Source organism: Giraffa tippelskirchi, chromosome 7, assembly GCF_054371585.1.
Source record: "Giraffa tippelskirchi isolate mGirTip1 chromosome 7, T2T-mGirTip1v1.2.pri, whole genome shotgun sequence".
Lineage (NCBI taxonomy): Eukaryota > Metazoa > Chordata > Mammalia > Artiodactyla > Giraffidae > Giraffa > Giraffa tippelskirchi.
The window spans coordinates 43369920-43377976 of NC_137281.1; the positions used below are offsets into that span (position 1 = coordinate 43369920).

Consider the following 8057-nt stretch of genomic DNA (forward strand, 5'->3'; position numbering starts at 1 on the left):
TATTTTATTTTTATTTTATGTATTTTAAAATATTTATTTCTTTTTATTTATTTGGCTATTCCAGGTCTTAGTTGTGGCACACAGGATCTTTATTTGCAGCATGTGGGATCTAGTTCTCTGACTAGGGATCAAACCCCAGCCCCCTGAATTGGGAGTGTGCAGTCTTAGCCATTGTATCACCAGAGAAGGTCCCCCCTAACATTTTCAATGACTAAAGTAGAGGTGCTGCAGGTAGCACTGAGTGGGCGTTCTGAGTCCTAACCCCTAGGTCTCCATATTGTCCCCCATAAGCACCCCACTTCAGTATTCTTGCCTGGAGAATTCTATGGACAGAGGAGCCTGGCAGGCTACAGTCCACAGGATCACAAAGAGTCAGACATGACTGAGAGACTAACAAGCGTCCTTCCTGGTATCACTCTGGTACCCTGGTACTTCCAGAAACCCTTCCTGAAGCTGCTGCCCTAGAGGCCTGCTGTGGCAATGATGGCCTTCCTTCCTTTGGGCCTTAGAGTACCTGCCACTTTATTCTCGGGAAAACTTGCTCTCTCTTAAGTGGAAAAAAAAAAATACTAGATTCCTGGCTACAGCTTGCTACAATAATTTTACAGAAAAGAAGAAAAATCAGAGCTCCAGTTATTATTATTTTTTTTTTATTGGTTTGTTTGGGGAGGAAAGCTTTCTCGTTCAAATTTGGGCACATGGGTTGCACAGTTTCATTTCACAATTTGCAATAAAGATACCTGAACTCTGATGGTATCAGCAACCTCCAGCTACTTCCCCAACACGCACCCTGTAATATAAGCTGTAATTTTCACTGTGCGGCAGGGGCAGGCTTTATGGGCTGGGGGACGGAGCAGTCTCATCTCGCCGCCTGCTTGCCACAGGCTAATCATGTGGAACAGAGCTCACCCTCCAAATGTCACAGAGAATCAGGGAACAGCTCCACCCCACCCCCACTCCACTGGCCCTTTGGATGAGAGAAGCAAGTGGTCTCTGGGCCCTTCTGGCCATGAGCCGTCTACCACGCTCATCTCAGGTTTCATTTCAACTTCCTGCTCCAGGGCAGTCAGAGGCTCCTCCACAGAGACACTGCACCCCAGCTCTGTTCCCCTTGGTCTCTGTTTTCTATTTCCATACCTCCTCTACACCTCTTCTTGAGGTGTGGTCTAATATTAATACACAAAGCAGGTTTTCAGTGACTGCTGAATTGTTGCATAAGAGGCTGGATCATTGTGACCTCATCCCCACATAGCCTCCATCCCTCGGCCTTAGGCCAGATTGCAGTCATTCATTGTAGGCAGCCAGTTATTGCTTCAAAGGCTACAGCAGGGCATTTCTTGACCTCAGCACTGAAAATGGGGTTTTAATCAAACACAGGAAAATTCATAACCACTCCAAGTTCCTTGTCTGTCCATTTTTGGACAGTGCTATTACTAGTAAATGAAGATGTCTGGGAAGACCAATGGATAGGTCAAGGCTCACTCTTCTGATATGAAGCACGGCTTTTTGTTAGCTTGTAGTTCAGGCTGTGCTTGATTGTAATAATCCATCCATGGAAGTATTGGCTGAGCCTAAATCCCTGTTATAAAATTCAAATATATTTGCTTCAATTTAAACACATTTAGTAGGTGGAAAGTCCACAGATGCCTTAGTGCAGGAACTATGTCTACCCTTTATTTGCTTTGAACAGATCAGTGGGAAATCCAATCTCACCCATGAAGGGCACAATCTCACACCCCAGATTTTGCTGAGCTGCTAGTGCTTTAGAGACTGATACAGTCATCAATGCTGTTTGCACAATATTTTGATCTTTTTCCCTGTTTCTGGAACATGGTATTATTTCACTTCCTGAGTCCCTTTTGGTTGGGTGTAGTCAGTTGACTACTTGTGACCAGTGTGTTGTGAGTAGAAGTGATTCACCTGATCCTTGGCCCCACGAGAACAGGTAGCCACAGTACCTCACACTCAGAGGAGGAAAATGTGATGTAGTAGGAGAGTCTTGGGCTTGAATTAAAACACTGGCTTTGTAACTGACCTGCTCTGGGGCCTTGACAAGTAACTTAACGTGCCTGAGTCACTGCTTTCTTTCTTTCTTTCTTTCTTTTTTTTATTTTTACTGCTTTCTTATTTATGAAATGGTACTCAGGATGCTTATTACTCCATGGGGTATTTGAGGATTAAGTGGTATCATTTTTGTAAGATCCCTGGTAGAGTACCTGAAACTTAGTAGGGACTTAATTAATAAGAGTTCCCTTATGCCAGCCAGTTAGAGTCTCACAGTGTCTCTCCTTACGTGTCTTGATAGAGGTGTGGGGTGGCCCTGGACGCAAAAGCTAATGTTTCTCTCAGAGTCTGCCATGTTCTATTGTAGGGTCATGTCTGAACACAGAACCAAGGAAAACATTTACTGGCAAGGAAGCAAGCAGCTGATGGAAATGCACTGATTCTCTGCATCAGGTTGCTATTTCAATGGACTGTTAAATGTCAAGTGAATGTTTTCCTCCTGCTTTTAGACCTTACTGAGATCATCTCTCTGTGATCCCAATGACAACAGGTTGACAGTCTTGAACTACTTTAAGGTTGCACACTATACTTGGAGGAGGGCAGTTAACTAGGTGTATGCATTAAGACAAAATCGTATCTCTAGCTCAGGAGGTTTGTATGAATTCAGTTCAGTTCGATCGCTCAGCCATGTCCAACTCTTTGTGACCACATGTTTTTAGAGAACTAAAATCCCACAAGCTGCAGAGCAACTGAGACTGCACGCTCTGAGCCTGCGTGCCACAACTAGTGTTGATGTGCTGCAATGAAAGATCTCGCATGATGCAATGAGGATCCCCATGTGATGCAACTAAGATCTGACACAGCCAAATAAATGAGTTAAATATTTTTTTTAAAAAAGGCAATGGCACCCCACTCCAGTACTCTTGCCTGGAAAATCCCATGGATGGAGGAGCCTGGTAGGCTACAGTCCATGGGGTCGCTAAGAGTCAGACACGACTGAGCGACTTCACTTTCACTTTTCACTTTCATGCATTGGAGAAGGAAACGGCAACCCACTCCAGTATTCTTGCCTGGAGAATCCCAGGGACGGCGGAGCCTGCTGGGCTGCCATCTATGGGGTCGCACAGAGTCGGACACGACTGAGGTGACTTAGCAGCAGCAGCTTCAAAAATTATAACCAAGCCTTTTAGTCTGTCAGGCCCTGTCCATGGTTCTGAAGTCATCAACCCATTAGAGTACTTGCAATTAGGAAAAGGATCCAGATAAATATTAGTATTAGTAAACACTTACATAAAATGTGCTGCCTATCAAGCTTTATTCCAAGGGTTTGCATACATTAAGTCATTTACTTCTTATCACAACCCTATGGGAAAGAACTATTATTACTCTTATTTTGTAGATGAGGCAACCAGGAAAAAGAGAGTTTAATTTCTTGCTTCAATTCACACACCTAGCAAGTATCAGAGCCAGGAATCTGAACTCAAGCAATCTTGTTTCAAGGCCTTTGCTTTTAATTACTACACTGCATGTCTATAAGCAAAACAATCGAGGATTGTAATACAGCATGATAGGTGTAAGGACAAAACTTGTAGTTTTTTATATCATCAATAATGAAAGAGATGGAAGTAATCAGACTTTGACAAAGGGTCAAGGATTCAGGTGCAGGAAGAGAAACTTACCTTGTGCTCATCTTCCTAGGACTGGAGCAGAATTGAGTTGCCCAAGAAGAAAGGATTGTTGATGTTGAAGCCTGGCAGAGAGCAGGAGAAGGAAGTGGGAGGGTCCATGTTCATATATAAACTCTGTTACCCTGTGGGGAGTTGAAGAGTGTCTAGGAGGAACTGTTAACAGTGTATCTCTCTAGTAAACATCTTTGTTCCTCGAGTTGACTATTTTTTAACTTTTCAAGCTGAGCTAACTTCAGGTGTGACATTTTAAAGCACTTGGCCAAATTTCTATTAGGTGAGTGAGGGGGAGGGGCATAGAGGAAAGAACCCAAGATCATTTATTTAGACTTGAGTAGACAATAAGGTAGAGTTTAGGACTGATACTTCAGCCATCTGGTATACTTCTGGTGAAACTGGTATGACAGAGAATAGGAGATGGGTGAGGTGGAGTGGAATATCCTTTTATCTTTTTTTTTCCTTTAGTATAACAAACTTTGATGTGACCACTGGCTCTTCACTTAAATTGTGCTGAGTCCCTACTCTCCAAGATGTTCTTGTATGCATTAGAGCAATAGTAGTTTCTGATGCATATTCATTTCCTGTACTTCTTGTTTTCCTGGTTAGCTTTGAGTCTGAAAGATAACATTTTAAAGACCATAGTTGTCAAGAGGAAACACATATTCTAAATTTCAAGAGTTGCCCTATTTATCAACCAATAGCTAGGCCTAGCTAACTGAGACTCTAAGCTTCATTCCTCACCACGTTAGAGAAAATTTCTGAACTGGAGAACTTGTTTTTTATTTCTTTGGATTCAGTCTGGAAAATACTGCAGGCCCCCTAAGAAAAAGCTTCACATTTAGCGTGGAGATGAAACAACATAGTTCCTCACAGTTTGTAGCCTGGACTAGTAGACGGAATTGTATAAGCAATGAGAGGTTCTCCACTAGCATTTCTCAAGCCTTCTTGACTCTAGTTAGTCATGGAAGAAGCACAGAGATTTCACTGGCTTTTTAAGGGGATGAGGCTGGTGGCTGGGTTGCATTGCAGGACCCCTCAGAGCTTGGGTGAGGCTGTGGCAGCTGGGACCAAGGAAGGATTGGTTGGGACACTACACATTTTAACACTATGGCTACATTAGTGGATATCAAAATATGGCCACCTCCAAATCAAGCAACCCAGAACCTCTCCCCAGCCCCCACCCCCAAAAGCCACACTTCATTCAGAAGCTCCTCATCACTAGGCTACCACACAGAATCTCCCTTGAACTCAGCATGACCCAGAAATACAAAAACAGAGAACATGGAGAGAAGACAGTACTTATAAAATTTTGTATTTCCCAAATGCTTACCTAAGAATGTTAGGTATGATGACTTTTTCCCTTTCACAGAACTTGAAAGTTATCCTCCCTGGCAGCTCCCTGGATGCAGGCTAGTCCACTGCTCCCTTGTGAAATCTTTGGGGCAGGGAGCCTTCTTCCCACCTGAAGCTGGTAAACACTTCACAGGCACTTGGTATCCATGGAGGAGAGGAAGGAGGTGGGGTTCAGAGGACTTGAGATGGAAGGAAGAGGAAGCTATATTGGGAAAGTAAAAAGGCTGTGAAGAGCTCTTAGCCATCTTCCTGTGTGGAGGCTACAAAAGGGTCAGGCTCCATCCTGCTGATTTCTACTGTTCTATTTTAGAGGCCTATGGGGTCATGTTTTGAGGGACTGGATCCTTAATGATAAAAGCCTTTTTCATGAAGTATTCACACACTTGCGGGTCACATATTCTACCAACCTTAGGAAAGAAACTAGAGTAAACTCATTACCACCCCCAAGACACTGGAGAACCAAAGTAGAACAAGACTTTCCTCAATGTCCTCTCCTACCCACTTTTAAAATAAAAAGCATAAGAAATGGAGAAGAATACAAAATATTCTGCTTAACAGATGTGCAATCACCCCAAGAATGAACAAATATTGATATTTTGTCATAAATGATCTAAAATACACTACAGATACAGTCATGTTTACCTTTTTAAACCTTCATGAGTCCATCTCTTTCTCCTTCCTCAGGGAGAACAACTGTTATGGAGTTTGTGTTTATCTTTTCTGTCCATGTCTCTATTATTTATGAATTCATAAACAAAGGTATGACATTAATATATATGTTTCAAATTTTTTTGTAAATGATAGCACATAGAAAGTATCATTCTGCAACTTGCCTTTTCTATGCAACACTTTTTTTTAGATCATTCTGTGTAAATGAGTCTAGTTAGACTCTGTTATGTGCTGAATTGCATACTTCCCAAATTCATATATTGAACTCTTAATCCCTAGTATCTCAGAATGTGGTTGAATTTGTAGTTAAGGCCTTTAAAGAGATAACAAAGCTGAAATAATGTCATTAGTGTGGGCCCTAATCCAATAGGAATGGTGTTTTGAGAAGAAGAGGGAATTTGGACACACACACATATAGAGAGAAGACCGTGTAAAGACATAGGCAGAAGATGGTCATCTATAAGTCAACTAAAAAGCCTAGACTTTTCCTAGTGGTCCTCAGAAGAAACTAACTCTGTCAACACCCTGATCTTGGACTTTCAGCCTCTGAGATCATAAGAAACTAAGTTTCTGTTGTTTAAGTCAATGGTACTTTGTTATGGCAGCCACAGCAAACTAATACAGGACAAAACTAATACAGGATCCTTTGCAAAAAGAAATATTAGTGGAGCATTACTGGCTATTCACAGACTGCTGTGTCACTTTTCCTTGGGATTTGTGGATTTTATCAGATGAATTGACAAGGGCCTAATGCCACTACCTTGTTGGACTTGAGTTGTAGGTACCATCACAGGTTTTTGGAGAATAAACCTCAGGATGAAGGATCCTTCCAGAGCCCCATAATTATCTCTAGGAAGTTGGTCTTCTATGATGATTACACAAAAAATCCCAGATCAGAGACTGATACATCATTGGACTCATCCAAAGAGCATTATTAGCCACTGGCTTCTAAATTCTTTAGAATTCTTTAGAATTCACTGGCTTTTAAATTCTTTACCCTGCAGAGTTTGGTCTGTACTCCAAGGGGCTGCTCTCAATCCAAGAGATCAGCATGAGAGTTGTTGTTGTTTAGTCACTTAGTCATGTCTGACTCTTTGAGACCCCATGAACTGCAGGACACTAGGCTTCCTGTCCTTCACCATCTCCTGGATTTTGCTCAAACTCATGTCCACTGAGTCAGAGATGCCATCCAACCATTTCATCCTCTGTCACCTGCTTCTCCTCCTGCCCTCAATGTTTCCAAGAATCAGGGTCTTTTCCAGTGAGTGGGCTTTTCATATCAGGTGGCCAAAGTATTGGAGTTTCAGCTTCAGCATCAGTCTTTTCAATGAATATTCAGGAGTGATTTCCTTTAGGATTGACTGGTTTGATATCCTTGCTGTACAAGGGACTCTCAAGTCTTCTTCAGCACCACAGTTTGAAAGCTTCAGTTCATCAGCATTCAGCCTTCTTTATGATCCAACTCTCATATCTGTACATGCCTACTGAAAAAACTATAGCTTTGACTATACGGACTTTTGTTGGCAAAGTGATGTCTCTGCTTTTTAATATGCTCTTTAGGTTTGCCCTAGATTTTCTTGCAAGGAGCAAGTGTACTTTACTTTCATGGCTGCAGTCACTGTCTGAAGTGATTTTCAAGCTCAAGAAAATAAAATCTGTCATTTCCACTTTTTCCCCATCTATTTACCATGATGCGATGGGACTGGATGCCATGATCTTAGTTTTTTGAATGTTGAGTTTTAAGCCAGCTTTTTCACTCTCCTCTTTCACCCTAATCAAGACACTCTTCAGTTCCTCTTGACTTTCTGCCATTAAAGTGGTATCACCTGCATATCTGAGGTTGTTCATATTTCTCCCAGCAACCTTGATTCCAGCTTGTGAGTCATCCAGCCTGGTATTTCTCATGATGTACTCCGGATATAAATTAAATAAACAGGGTGACAATATACAGCCTTGATGTGCTCCTTTCCTAATTTTGAAATAGTTTGTTGTTCCATGTCCGGTTCTAACTGTTGCTTTTTGTCCTGCATACAGGCTTCTTAGGAGAAAAGTATAACAAAGAGTGATAAGAAAGCCTTCCTCAGTGATCAGTGCAAAGAAATAGAGGAAAACAACAGAATGGGAAAGACTAGAGAGCTCTTCAAGAAAATTAGATATACCAAGGGAATATTTCATGCAAAGATGGGCTCGATAAAGGACAGAAATGGTATGGACCTAACACAAGCAGAAGATATTAAGAAGAGGTGGCAAGAATCCACAGAAGAACTGTACAAAAATGATCTTCACAACTCAGATAATCACGATGGTGTGATCACTCACCTAGAGCCAGGCATCCTGGAATGTGAA

General features: G+C 41.9%; 1 long non-coding RNA gene across 1 annotated transcript in view; it reads right to left on the reverse strand.

The window, feature by feature from the left end:
- LOC145512185 (uncharacterized) overlaps positions 1–6580 on the reverse strand; it is a 44862-nt gene extending 38282 nt beyond the window's left edge. Inside the window, exons 1-4 of the long non-coding RNA XR_014058377.1 lie at positions 6472–6580; positions 5685–5774; positions 5020–5178; positions 3684–3754 (exon numbers count right to left, since the gene is read on the reverse strand). This is a non-coding gene — a long non-coding RNA (uncharacterized LOC145512185). The remainder of the gene's footprint in view (positions 1–3683; positions 3755–5019; positions 5179–5684; positions 5775–6471) is intronic.
- Between the last annotated feature and the right edge of the window lie 1477 nt (positions 6581–8057).